This window comes from Panthera uncia, chromosome B4, assembly GCF_023721935.1.
Source record: "Panthera uncia isolate 11264 chromosome B4, Puncia_PCG_1.0, whole genome shotgun sequence".
NCBI lineage: Eukaryota > Metazoa > Chordata > Mammalia > Carnivora > Felidae > Panthera > Panthera uncia.
In genome coordinates, this window is record NC_064809.1 from 60,956,358 (window position 1) to 60,970,221 (window position 13,864).

At 42.0% G+C, this 13,864-nt stretch overlaps 1 protein-coding gene across 2 annotated transcripts in view; it reads right to left on the bottom strand.

Moving 5' to 3' along the window:
* The window catches only part of TMTC1 (transmembrane O-mannosyltransferase targeting cadherins 1), a 624,031-nt gene that overhangs the window by 87,115 nt on the left and 523,052 nt on the right, over positions 1 to 13,864 (bottom strand). The window lies entirely within an intron of this gene.

Sequence of the window (13,864 nt, forward strand, 5' to 3'; positions counted from 1 at the left end):
TTGTTGACTGGCCTCAGAAAAACACAAACATTTAATTTGTACCCATTATTGCCACAGGCATTTTAGTTAAAACCCACTTCTTTCCAAAGATAATAAACTACAAATTATAACAGAATATTTTAAGGATGAAACAAGACTGTGTAAAGAAATCCTACAGGGTGCCTGGGTGGCTCAGTTGGTAAAGCGTCCGACTTCGGATCAGGTCATGATCTCACGGTTCATGAGTTTGAGCCCCACGTCAGGCTCTGTGCTGACAGCTCAGAGCCTGGAGCCTGCTTTGGATTCTGTGTCTCCTTCTCTCTGCCCCTCACCTGTTCACACTCTGTCTGTCTGTCTCTCTCTCTCAAAAGTAAATAAACATTAAAAAATTAAAAAAAAAAGTAATCCTATATTAGACATTAATGCTATAAGAACTCCAAATTAATACAGCCCATTTACTTGTTCAATTATTTACTCATTCTCTCTATGTGACTGGCAATAAACTAGGCACTAAGGATGCAATTATGAATAAAACACATGTCCTGCCATCAAACAACTCCAATCTACTGAGGCAGGTTGGGTTTGTAAAGGAAAACACTTAAATCGTCTCATTTCTAAACATACCTCCTTTAAAAAATCTCTCCACTTTCCTTCTGTTCACCTTTCTGAATACCTGTGCTTTGGTCTCAAGGATTGAAAAACAAGAGAAGCATCTGAGGTTTCTGATGTGGAGATGCTGGGAATCAGTTCAAGTTAGAGCTCCAATTCCATACTTCAAATCCCATAAGTTGGTTGGTCCAGCTCCCTAAAGTTTTGGGGTTCACTGTTTAGCCAAAGAGAGTCACCATCCCACTTACCAGTGGGAGACTGTGGTTTGAGCTAAGGAGGCCCATACCTATTTACTGGATTTGACTGCCATAAACACTGTGCAGAAGCCCTGAACATTCCAGAACACAGAGTCACTGGTGCAAAAAACAAAACAAAACAAAACAAAACAAATAAAAACTCAAAACCTCTTTCCATTTTCACAAGTCAGGTTTGGCCTTAGAGGTATCAAGGTTTTCTAAATGTCTCTCATTCTGTACAACTTGCCATGCTGATGCCATTACAGGCCATCATGGTTGCTCAAGTTCATGTGGCTGCTTGCCATTTGTCCCTCTAGCCTCATCCGGATCCCAGCCCTAAGTGAGCAGGATGTAGCTCTGGCCACAGGAAAGCCTTCCGGGCTCCATTCTTCCATTCAACAGATATTTAATAAGCACCAACCGTGCCCTGACATTGTTACAGGCACCAAGAACACATCGGTGGACAAAACAGACAATAATGTTTGTGCTTGTGGAATCCACCTGGGTGGGGAGAAACGGCCAATAAGCAAATAAAACACAGAGTATGCCACACAGCAGGGTGTGTTACATGGGGGAAAATCTATCAGGAAAGAGGAAGAGGGAGTCCAGGGTGGGGAGGAAGTTGAGATTTTAATGAGTGGTCAAGAACGGAGCCATTGAAAAAGGGACATGTAAACAAAGTCCTGAAACACATGAGCAGTGCCCCGTGCAGACACCCACATCTCTAGTGCCAGCTGACTTCTCCCCCTGCCTTCATAAAACAGCCCCACTGAGAACTACTATTTACTGAGTACAATCTTATGTGCCAACCACGTTCTATAGATGGGTTCAGCCCATCCTCACATCCCCGTGGGTCACTCACTGTGTTTAACCATAAAGACACTGACGAGGAGAAAGGTGAACTGATTTCCTGAATTGGGTCACATGGCTCGTACATAGAGAGCAAAGATACAAACCCAGGAATTTCAGATTTCAGAACTCACACTCCATATGCTGTCCTGCTTGTCTGGGTTCTGACCTGACTAGCTGATTCTTGTGTTCCTCACAGCTTTTTTTTTTTTTTTTTAATGTTTATTTATTTTTCGAGAGAGAGACAGAGACAGAGAGAGACAGAGAGAGACAGAGAGAGACAGAGAGAGAGAGAGAGAGCATGAGCAGGGGAGGGGCAGAGAGAGAGGGAGACACAGAATCCAAAGCAGGCTCCAGGCTCTGAGCTGTCAGCACAGAGCCCAATGCAGGGCTCGAACCCACGAGCTATGAGATCATGACCTGAGCTGAAGTCAGACAATTTACCAACTGAGCCACCTACGTGCCTCTTGTGTTTCTCATACCTTAGCACACAGCTTCATGTACTTCCCTCCTAACCACTCCATTCATAAAATTGTAATAGTTGTTATCTGTCTCCTTGTAGGAAAAAGAGCTGCCCATCTGGCAGAGCACTAGGGAAAGAAAACACTGGGATCTCCACACTGGATCTCAGAGCCAGGGCCACAAAATGGCAGAAGACAAGAACAATGAAGACAACAATAACAAAAAGTAATTAGCTAGTTTATACATTTATATGTTTATATTGAGTCCTTTCTATCTGTCAGGCACTGTGCTAAGAGCTTTGTATGGGCCTGTCCACAGGATAAGGACAGTATTGGCTTTAAATATATCATCTGATTTATGGGGCATTTAGGTGGCTCAGTCTGTTAAGCATCCCAGCTTCAGCTCAGGTCATGATTTCTTGGTTTGTTAGTTTGAGCCCCGCGTTGGGCTCTGTGCTGACAGCTCAGAGCCTGGAGCCCGCTCTGGATTCACTGTCTCCCTCTCTCTCTCTGCCCCTCCCCCAGTCGCGTTCTGTCTCTTTCTCTCAAAAATAATCATTAAAAAAACATTTTAAATATATTATCTGATTTAAAAATATAATCCTCAGTATTTTACATTTCATAGATGAGCAAACTAAAGGTAATAAGTGTTAAATAACTTGCCTGTAGCACCCACAGCTAATAACAGAGTCAGATCGGAAGACCCATGACTCTAACACGACGCTGTACTCCAGAAGTTGGCAAACTTTTTGTGTAAGGGGCAAAAGAGTAAATACTTCAGGCTTTTCTGTCCTTCCCACTCTATCTTTGTAGCAGGAAAATAGCCATCGACACTAGGTAAACGAACGGGCATGGCTGTGTTCCAATAAAATTTATTTATAAAACAGGCGGTGTGCCAGACTCCACTCAGGAGCCACAGCGTGTTGACCCCTGCTATAACCAAAGGAAGGAGAACGCCATTCCTTTCCACTCAGCACAGGCATCAGTATCAAGTAACACGGTAATTTTTTTTGGAAAGTCCTTGTGTTGACATATGGTTTAAAGAAATGGTAAGCCATATAAAATAATCTCTACTTAGGTTTGCAAATTTCTTAGAGAGTATCACATTCTTAAAAACTTGAACACAATATCACAAAGATTAAGATGCTTCTCTATTATGACATTTCATCATTCAACATCTGCTTTAATACAGATCTCAGCAGCAGGGGGTGGGGGGAATTTCTCTCTCCATTGCTAGGGGCAGGGCAAGTCCTCATTTTGAAAGCAGAAAAATCAAGCAAATGAGAAGCTACATGCTTTTGTGGCCTCCAAGGAAATGAAACCAGACTCCAGATTGCTTTGGTTAATCTGGGTAAGGGGAAATCTGGGCTCTGAACAGAGACCTCTCCACAGAGCATGAAGGAGTCAGTGCAAACCACTGACATGTGACAAAATCGTAACCCGAAGAACCAAGAGCCAAACTCTGGCTGCTGATTGGTTTAGCTCATTACTAAGATGCATTTTTTTTTTTAATGCTTATTTATTTTTGAGAGAGGCAGAGCGTGAGCAGGGGAGGGGCAGAGAGAAAGGGAGACACAGAATCTGAAGCAGGCTCCAGGCTCTGAGCTGTCAGCACAGAGCCCAATGCAGGGCTTGAACTCATAAACTGTGAGATCATGACCTGAGCCAATGTCGGACTGCTTAACCAACTGAACCAGCCAGATGCATCTCCTGACCTGAGCCAAAGTTGGAGGCTTAACCAACTGGGCCACCCAGGCGCCCCGCTAAGATGCATCTGGAGAAGCACTGCTGCTTTTGTGAATGGAATAATTATCTGATCTCTCATTCACAGGCTGAAGGTATCTCCATTTCAGTGCATATTATAACTAGAGACACGTTTAAAATGTTTAAACCTGTTATTTGAGAACTTTGTGAGAAGTTCATCATTGTGTGAATAGTACAGTTGTACTTTCATGAACCTGGCCCCGAAGCTCTCAAGTGATAAAAGAAAAACACTTCTCCTTCCTGTTCACATCAACCTGAAGAGATGACAATTTTCTATCTCTGGGGCAAGCATTTTATGATGCTTACTATAGCTTCACTTTTTGTTTAGTTTTATGGAGCAAAGAGAATCTTTTCACTGCTAAGTAGAACTGAAATTCTACCTTTTAACAAACTCAAGCCACTGAAAGTATCTATAAATAACATTAGCGATATAAGAGAGACACAATCTCACCATTTTATTACTTAAAAAACATTCCCAACTTTAGATAGTTGAAATGAAACATATCCCTGGTTAACTTCATTCTGGTCTGTTGAGTCCCCACCTGGCAAATTATGGCAGTAAGATCTTACTCTGGTCTCATGGACGGTTAAACAATAAAGCCCTGGAATGCTGAGCCCAGAACAGGTGTTTGATGCGGCAGCCGGGAAGCAGCAGGGAGCCAATGGTGCCTCCTCAGATCAGATTTAACCCGGGAAGGGGGGGCTGCCAGCTTCTGGTGAGCCAAGGTTCCCCCCCTGTTCTTTTTTTTATCTCAAATATTTGATGGGTGGGAAAATTTCTCACAAGGTTGAATATATTTGGATGGGAGTTTATTCATATTCCAAGAAAATGACTCCAAAAGCATTTCTTGTACATTTCCCTCTTGTGCAGCTACTTGTCCTATGTGCTGGGCTCCTGCGGTAGGTATGAAGAGCTTCTTTCTATTGACTTCTCCACGAAACAGGTTTCTTCTGTTCTTTCCTCAGCGTATCTACGGAACACCTGAGATAATAATGCCATTGCTTTCACCTTCCAAGAACCTGATTCTCTTTTATCTTTTTGAAGATGAGATGTTCCTCTGAACCTAAGTCACCTACTAGCTCCAAATTTGTAAGACTTCCTGGGTTAAATAAGGCAGGGGTCTGGCGTCAGAAAAAGCCCTGTTTGCATTTCAGTTCTGACACTGTTGTTTGATCTCAAATTATTTAAGTTCTCTGGTTATTAACAGTCTTATTTGTAAAAGAAACTAATTTCACACTGTGCACAATGCTTGGTAGACAATAAACAGCAAGTGATAACATGAACACGATGTTATAATAATAATATTGCTAGGCAATTGTTTTCTGCTAAATAGAGTATGAAGCAGGAAAGTTGTACGGTCTGCACATAATCAGGTAGAAACCAATGTCTCTCTTTGCCAGGCTCCTGTCAATGTAGTAACTTCCTGGGGCCCATAAAACACTAAAGGCTGCTGTGGAACAAAAGTGTTTTAGTGTGAACTTTAAGTCGGGAGTTCACAGCTAGGAAAAGGAATTCATTGGAGAATGAAGAGTCTGGAACTGGGTCTGAGGAGATGGGTTCTTCTCTGACACTTGTGAGTTCTGTGGCTCTGGGAGATTGACTCAACCTTGTGAAGCCTTTTTTTATTGAAGTTGTTTATTGTACAAGAGGTTAATAGTGCCTGCCTTAGACACCTTAAAATACAGCTACTTTAAAGGGTTGTTGGTTGGAGTAAATGAAATCAGGTATGTGGACATAGTCCATGAACTGAATACAATGTGTCAGTGTTTTCAAGTGTTTATGTGTTCATGTGTGTATTTAGTATGCCATATGCTATCACATCAGTAAAATGTGCTGTGCATATCATGAAAATATGTGATGAGATCTGGAAATACAACTTGAGAAATCCAGTTTATCAACGTCCAGATAGACCCAAACTATGTAATTTACAGGACAATATAAGTCTTTTAAAAGCATTCACAGACAGGGCCTGGAAGGCTTAGTCAGTTGATCATCTGACTTGATTTCAGCTCAGGTCATGAGCCCAGGGTTGTGCCAAGTGCGGAGCTTGCTTAAGATTCTCTCTCTCTCTCTCTCTCTCTCTCTGTCTCTCTCTCTCTCTCTGTCTCTCTCTCCCTCTGCCCCTCTTCCCCACTCCCACACTCTCTCTAAAGCAAAATAAAAAATAAAAATAAAATATTCAAGGAAACTCCCTTAAAATTATAAACTTCTTGTACAGTATCGTTTGGTTCAGAAAGGTTTGATTGACACATCATTTTATAGAACAATACACTGCAGAAAGTAAGATACACTTGTAGTGTGTTAAATATATGTAGCTATGTATTTCCACTAATGTGCATTCATAGTTCTGGAATTCAAAAAGCACTTAAGCAAATCCTCCCTTATACTCATTTCAAATCTTTCTCTACTCTATCTTTGTGAATTAAAGAAGAAAGAAGAAAGGGAAGAAAACACAAACTATAATCTCTCTAATGATTTAATGCACAATAAAGAAGCTTTTCTCTTCAACTTTCATATGAAATAAAGTATTAACTGTTTGAAAGTTCAGGTTGGTTATTTAAGGATAGAGTAACATTTTATTTATTTTGCATCTTGAGCATCAGGTATGACAGGAGCTGTTTCACAGGTGTGGTTGAACAATGAGGTTAAAAGTATCAGAAATTAACATGGAAACAAACATAAACTTAAAAATGAATCAACCCAAGTCAGGGGTGAAGATTTTTAAAAATTAAATTTTTAAACATTTTAATGTTTATTTTTGAGATAGAAAAAAAGAGAGAGAGAGAGAGAACAAGCAGGGGAGGGCCAGAGAGAGAGGGGGAGACACAGAATCTGAAGCAGGTTCCAGGCTCTGCACAGAGCCCTATGTGGGGCTCAAATTCACGAACCGTGAGATCATGACCTGAGCCAAAGTCAGATGCTTGACTGACTGAGCCACCCAGGCACCCCGATAAGACCCACTTTTATCATCAGGAGAACTATCCATCTACAGAGTATGGATGTTTCCCCTTGGGAACCTTCCCCCCAGGCCTGGTTTACTTCCCTCCCAGCCTGGTGCAAACAGTCACAACCAGATTTTCTATCTGGGCATGAGAGGCCTTTCAGCCAAAGCCAAAGACCTCCCCCAAGTAACTCTAAAGCTACTCCTAAAAAGTTAGAAAAACCACCTTCTCTCTACCTTCCCACAGCACGCCCATCTCTATGACCTGAATTCTATCATTTCTTCTTCCGTAACCCACCGTATTCAGCATCTTCACTTTTGAAGTGAAGGCATAATGGACAATCCATTAGTTGTTGCTGCCCCCTCCTCTATTCTGTGTGTTAACACAGAGCTGACCGCACAAGTGTATGATTTGTCATGTGTCCAGTGTTCTTTAACTCTACACAATCCTCTTTTATGAAGCATCTGTTGTGCTGGGTACCATAAGAAAACACAGACGTACAAAATGGTGGTCCCAAACCTCACGAGAGAAGAATACTCCAGGTTTCCAAAAAGAGTAGGGAGGATATTTTAAGATTACTAAAATGTGTAGAAGTCACTGGTGTAGCGGTAATCATTTGGCCATGTATAAATGTATCAAATCATGTTGTACACCTTAAACTTACACAGTATTGTATGTCAATTGTATTTCAATAAAGATGAAAGAAAAAGAAAAAAAAAGAAGTCACTGGTTTGAGATGCATTTCACTGTGCAGAATCGGAGAGAAAAGAAAAGAAATGAATTCACTTATAAGGACAAGATGGCCACACTTCAGTCAGTCCTGTGTTTCAGACCACTAACCTGTGAGGGTAGGGCTGCAGACCCAGGGGAAGAAGAAAAGAAGGAAGGAGAGACCCTTACCTATGTTGCTTTACTCTCCTTCAACTTTGCTTCCTCCAAACTCCTCGTTTGCACAGGGTAGACTGAAATAATGACTTGCAATTACCTAGCATAGCTTATGGTATTTTTCACATATATTATTCCATCTAGGCTCATCTGAATCCAAATTATACTCTCCAAATTTTACTTTCAAATTGTGGTTTCCAGACATTTGCTGTCCATCACTTAGGACTTAATAGACATAAACATTCATCTTTTATAACTAATAGGATTCTGTAATATGAAGGTCATGATTATAGTTCAGCAAGTAACTGCTCAAGATTACCCTCCTTTCCTGCCCCAGGCCACCCTGAAGATTGGCCAAGTGATCTACGGCCCACAAGCACCCAATCTGCCCTCAGCTCACTTCATTTTCACTGTGGCTCTCTCTGTTCTGTTCTGTCTGTGATCTGCAATCTCCAGTTTTAGTTGTTTTTTTTTTTTTTAATGTTTTAATGTTTATTTATTTTTGAGAGAGATAGGGCACGAGTGGGGAGGGGCCGAGAGAGAGCGAGACACAGACTGAGCCACCAGGCGCCCCACACCATGTTTTAGAAGAAAGCTGAGTCTGTCCTCTTCTGCTGCTCCCCCTCCCCCCATGTCTCCCATCTTCAATGGGAGACACCTCCACTGTCATGCAGTCGGAGGCTTCTTGATGGTGTGATAGCCTACTCTGGGTTTCAAAAGTTGATTAAGGTTATCCTTCAGCATATGATGGAGTAAGGGTGGGAATATCTTCATGTCAGGTTGCTTGTCCTTTTCCTCTTGCTGTGCCAGAATACACTGTTCCGTCCAGCCCTCTGACACCTGAATTCAGAAGAGGTGTGAGACCTAGAAGCCAGGCCTTGTGCAGTGAGGCTGCTCTCGAAGGCAGTGCCCAGGTAGGAAGGGTCCTTGCACCAGGCTTGTGCAGGGCTGTGTGAAGAGCACGACCAGGAAGGAAAGAAGGAGGGGTTTACTGAGGGACTCAAGTGAATGTGTTCTAAAACTAGAGGCTGTAGGGGTGCCTGGGTGGCTCAGTTGGTTAAGCATCTGACTGCGGCTCAGGTTGTAATCTCACAGTTTGTGAGTTTGAGTCCCACATCAGGCTCTGTGCTGACAGCTCAGAGCCTGGAGCCTGCTTCGGACTCTGTGTCTCCCTCTCTCTCTGTCCCTCCCCCTCTCTCTCTCTCTCTCAAAAATAAATAAACACTAAAAAAATTTTTTTTTTTAAATATGGTGCGGGACACAGAAGACACTGGATTTAAAAGGATTTGAATACCTCTCCAAAGTAAAAAGACCTATTTACTTCTTTACTCAAATCTTGGAGCTTCCCACTGTTTCTTCTCCAGTGGTATCACTGACCTTCACTCTTTCTTTTCAGATCATTTGCTGACATCAATTTATTGCCCCTCATTTAATAGTGCACTGCATTTCCGCTTTTCCTTTCTCTGCTCTCCTTATGAGAGAACTTTATCTTAAAACGACATGATAGAAATACACACACACACAAAATGGATTCAGAGCTAAAACTAAGTAATGATTGAGAGAGTTTGGGTAATTTAGCCAACACATATGCACACCTATACACAGGTGTTCTCAAGGAGCAGGTGCTCTTGACCTTGTAACTGAAAACTCCTTCTCAACCTAATGTTTAGGTTTTTGGCAGAGTGGCTCTTTGCCAAGCCCAGGGTGCTTTTCCCATCTCTCCAATGCATAATACAATGGGAATTTCAAACAAAAATCAAGCTAAAAAGCGAATATCTGGCTTTGCCTGGTTCCTGGGTTTTCTACTATTTTTGTGACTTGGCCCCATCAAAATCTAGTTACTTATGTCCTCTTAAGTGACTCAGTCTTGTCACATTCCTATCAGCCATGGCCTCAAAGGGGCTCAACTTGCTCTACAAGGTATCAGTTACTTTGGGAGCAATCTTACTGGTGCTTCAAGCCCCTGTTAAGATTCTACTAGGCTTCAACCCAATTGAGCCGCTTTCCCTGACATCATGTGGATGGGCAAACTTTTGACCCATTCTCATGGACTGCAACCTCTCTTAATAAGCTGCCTGTACAACTGCTTCTTGGAAAAGGAGGTCTGGCATTGCTCTTATTGCCATGGCCCCATTTCCTCCTGACATAAGTTCCTTCTTGATGCTTTCCCCACGAACTTCTAAGCATCAGCTATTCCTGCTGCTTATAAGGACACCCCATTATCTCAGAGTAGGGGCTCCATACCTGTGCTTCCCGACCACTTCCTGGTACCCACCCCCTGGCCCTGCAAAGTGCCTGTCCCCATGGCAAATATACTGCCTTCTTTTCTCCTTCCCCCCCAGGGGACCCATTGCCCTTTCCCTACGAGGCCCAGCCTGTTGAAAAAGAGCAGACAGAAGTGATCACATTCCAATGCTTGACAACAATCTTTGTTTAAAATCTTAAGCAGTTGGGGCACCTGGGTGGCTCAGTCGGTTAAGCGGCCGACTTCGGCTCAGGTCATGATCTCACGGTCTGTGGGTTCGAGCCCCGCGTCGGGCTCTGTGCTGACAGCTCAGAGCCTGGAGCCTGTTTCAGATTTTGTGTCTCCCTCTCTCTGACCCTCCCCTGTCATGCTCTGTCTCTCTCTGTCTCAAAAATAAATAAACGTTAAAAAAAATATTTTAAATCTTAAGCAGAAAAAAAAATTGATACTCTCCACAAGATTATTCTCAATCACAAAACGTTTGAACTTGGGAGCTGAAAGAGACCTTCAAGATCACGTAGCCTAGTAGTTACTGGAGTTTTAGGTTTCCCAAACCTGCAAAATTTCTAAGAAAGGGGAGTTGGGTGCAACCCCTGCTGCTCTTATCATCTTGTCATAGGAGAATATTTTAATGCCAAAAATATAAGAAAGATGTAATTCCATAATTTAAAAACTGCATGGATTTAACTTTATGAAACATTTATTACATTGTCTTTCTCTCTCTCCTCACCCCCTAATTTGGCCACAGACCTAAGAAAACTCTGTCACAGAGATCTAAGCAACACTCGGGGACCACTGAGCAAGGCCAACCCTCTGGTTTTACTGGTAGGAAAATGGGCAACCCAGGGCTGCCAGGTAGTAGGGGACAGATGGGGCTATGCTGATTCCCAGTTCAGTCTTCTTCCTACTGGATTTGCCAAAGTAAGCTTGGGTTGATATCAAATGATGGCTCTGCTGATTTTAATATTTGGCGAAACTTTGATTCAGTCTCAAATAATCATCATTCTCCTCCAGGAAGTTTGAAGAAGCCTATGCACATATGGCTTATCAGAAGGGGTTCCCAATATCAGATAACGGAAGTAGTACGACTTCCCGGGTATGGTTCCTCATTTTGCATTCTGAGAAAGGAATACTGCAGTATTGCTTTAATAGCTACCTGTGTAAAATTAAAAATTCCATTTCAAATTGACAGGTATGATTTGAAGGTATTTCTCAAAATCCAAAATGAATGGGAGTCATCATTTTTCCAATAGTCTGTGTCTGATGTGTCCAGAAGCTTAGGGATTATACAACAGAAATGGCATCTTTCTAAGAGTAGGGTAATTTTTTATTTTTCTTTCTTTCTTTTTTTTTTAAAAATTTTTCAATGTTTTTTTATTTATTTTTGAGACAGAGAGAGACAGAGCAGGAGCAGGGGAGGGGCAGAGAGAGGGGGAGACACAGAATCCAAAGTGGGCTCTAGGCTCTGAGCTGTCCGCACAGAGCCCAACATAGGGCTCGAACTCACGGAGTGTGAGATCATGACCTAAGCTGAGGTCGGATGCTCAACCGACTGAGCCACCCAGGCGCCCCTATTTTTCTTTCTTTCTTCCAACACATGTTATCTAACTTCTCCTTCTGTGGTCTCAATTCTCATTTTTTTAAATAATGTATTTTATTTTATATTATTTTATTTCATTTCATTTTATAAACTAGAGAAAGAGAGGGAGAGGGAGAGAAAAATTTAAGCAGGCTCCATGCCCAGTGCGGAGCCAACACAGGTCTTGATCTCACGACCATGAGATCATAAACTGAGCCAAAATTAAGAGTCAGATTCTTAACCAACTGAGCCACCCAGGTTCCCCCGCAATTATTCTTGATCAATGCTATCCACAATATTGTTTCTACCTTCACTTATTCCCATCCATTTCTTCTCTCCACTCATTCATGTTTTCTTGAAGTAGCTTAGAAATTTGCTCTTTGGTGCTAAAGTGAATAAATCACCCTGAATCTGGCATATAAATGGATATCTGATCACTTCCTGTGACTTCATTTGAGAGCTCTCAACAACTATTTCTGCTTCATTGATTCAAAGAAATTTTAGTCCTTTGAAGCATTCTAATGTGGTTTTTATAAAATACAAAAAAGTAGCCATAAAATTATATCCCTCTCTGGAGATAAGAATAAGAGATCAAAAGTTCTGTTAGAAAAGTGATTTAAGCACCAAACTCTCCTGCCTGTTCAAAAAGGAAATCCACAAAATAGGCACATATCACCAGAAGAAAAGATTATTCCAATTTCTTTTGGTGGTGAAACTCTGACCCTAAAGCCATGCAATGACAGATGGATAGCCTATTTCTGTCCCTTTTATCCATAGATTTCAAAGTGCAAGTGAGAGGAAGGTGATATTTTGGGTCTTTTCTAAGTTAGGTTGGAGGGAGGACAGAAGCCTGAAGATTCAAGTGGCTTGTTCATTGTTAGGCATAATGGCAGAGATAAAAGACCACTTGGTCTGACTCATTCTGGGCCGTCTTATAAAATAGCCTAATCAGCTCCTGGGATGGATGGGACTCACCCAGGCTTCAGTGAGGGTGTACATGACTTCTGTGGTTTCATGGATGGGATCTAAGGCCAGGATTTAGCTCCAAATAACTTGAAATAAACACTTAATGAGTAGGAAGTTCAACTTCCTCAGAAGAATTACCAATTCAGCTTTTTACTTTATTGTCCTATTGCTTGCTAAAGTTTTTGGGACAACACAGATTTCTGCATAAAGATGACTGTGTGTATTATGAAACTGCCACTGAGGACACTGTGCATATGCTTTCTTCAAAGACCTTGGAGACTTAATGCTGTGGAAATTGGCTGTTTCTTGTCAAGGACGATAATGCAAGGAAAGTCCCACAGAGAAGACTCCTGTGTGTATAAAAGGCTTGGGAAATGTTCTTCACCATTGCCAAAGCCAATGTGTAAGCATAATAAATGCAACAGGCAACATCCAGTGTTCTGACACTTTCCCAGGGATGCCTGAAGCATGTGCAAAATTTTCTGTGGCCCCAAGGCAACTTTCAGCAGCTCTAATGACTACACCACAGCCAGTTTATAATACTGACAGTTTTGTATGAAAATGGGGGACTTTCTCTGGAAAAGATTTTACCCAGCAGAGACCAGTGGCCCCATCTCAGTGGAGAATAGTAAATAGTTGGGCAAAGACCTGCTGAAACCCTTGGAAAATGATGACTTAATGTCAATACTGCAATGCATAGATGCAGGCACTTGGGGAGAAAAGACAAAGACAGTTATCTTTTAAATGAAGACCAGCTTATTGACACTGATTTTGGAGGACCCAGCACCAAGTATGCAAAATGCAGCAAAATCCAGGTTGTTTCTGAGAGGCGGGCACTTGTTCTTGGAAATACTGAGGTCTTCTTCATATTCAGAACTTTCATTTTAATCCAAATGAGCTTAGTCCTAGCTGGAAAAGGGCAGGGACACTACTTTATTTTAAAGAAAAGAAGTAAAGTCAGAGTAAGGTCTATTGAAGATATGGCAACCCAAGAAAAGCCTGAGCAGGCATGATTCTGCAGGCGTTAGGGAGACATGCCTACCTTGGCGAGAGGAACCCCTTATTTAAGTAGGACACCCCACAAACGGTTGATAACAATACTATGGGCTTCCATAATGTTTATAATAAAGATCTCTTCCAGAAAAATGACATTTTAACTTCTTGTTTAAAATTCCTGCCCTTGGGGCACCTGGGTGGTTCAGTCGGTTAAGTGTCTGACTCTTGGTTTCAGCTCAGGTCATGATCTCCTGGTTTGTGAGATCAAGCCCGCATCCAGCTCTGCGCTGATGGTGCAGAGCCTGTTGGGGATTCTCTATCTCTCTCTGCTCCTCCCCTGCTAGTGTGCTCT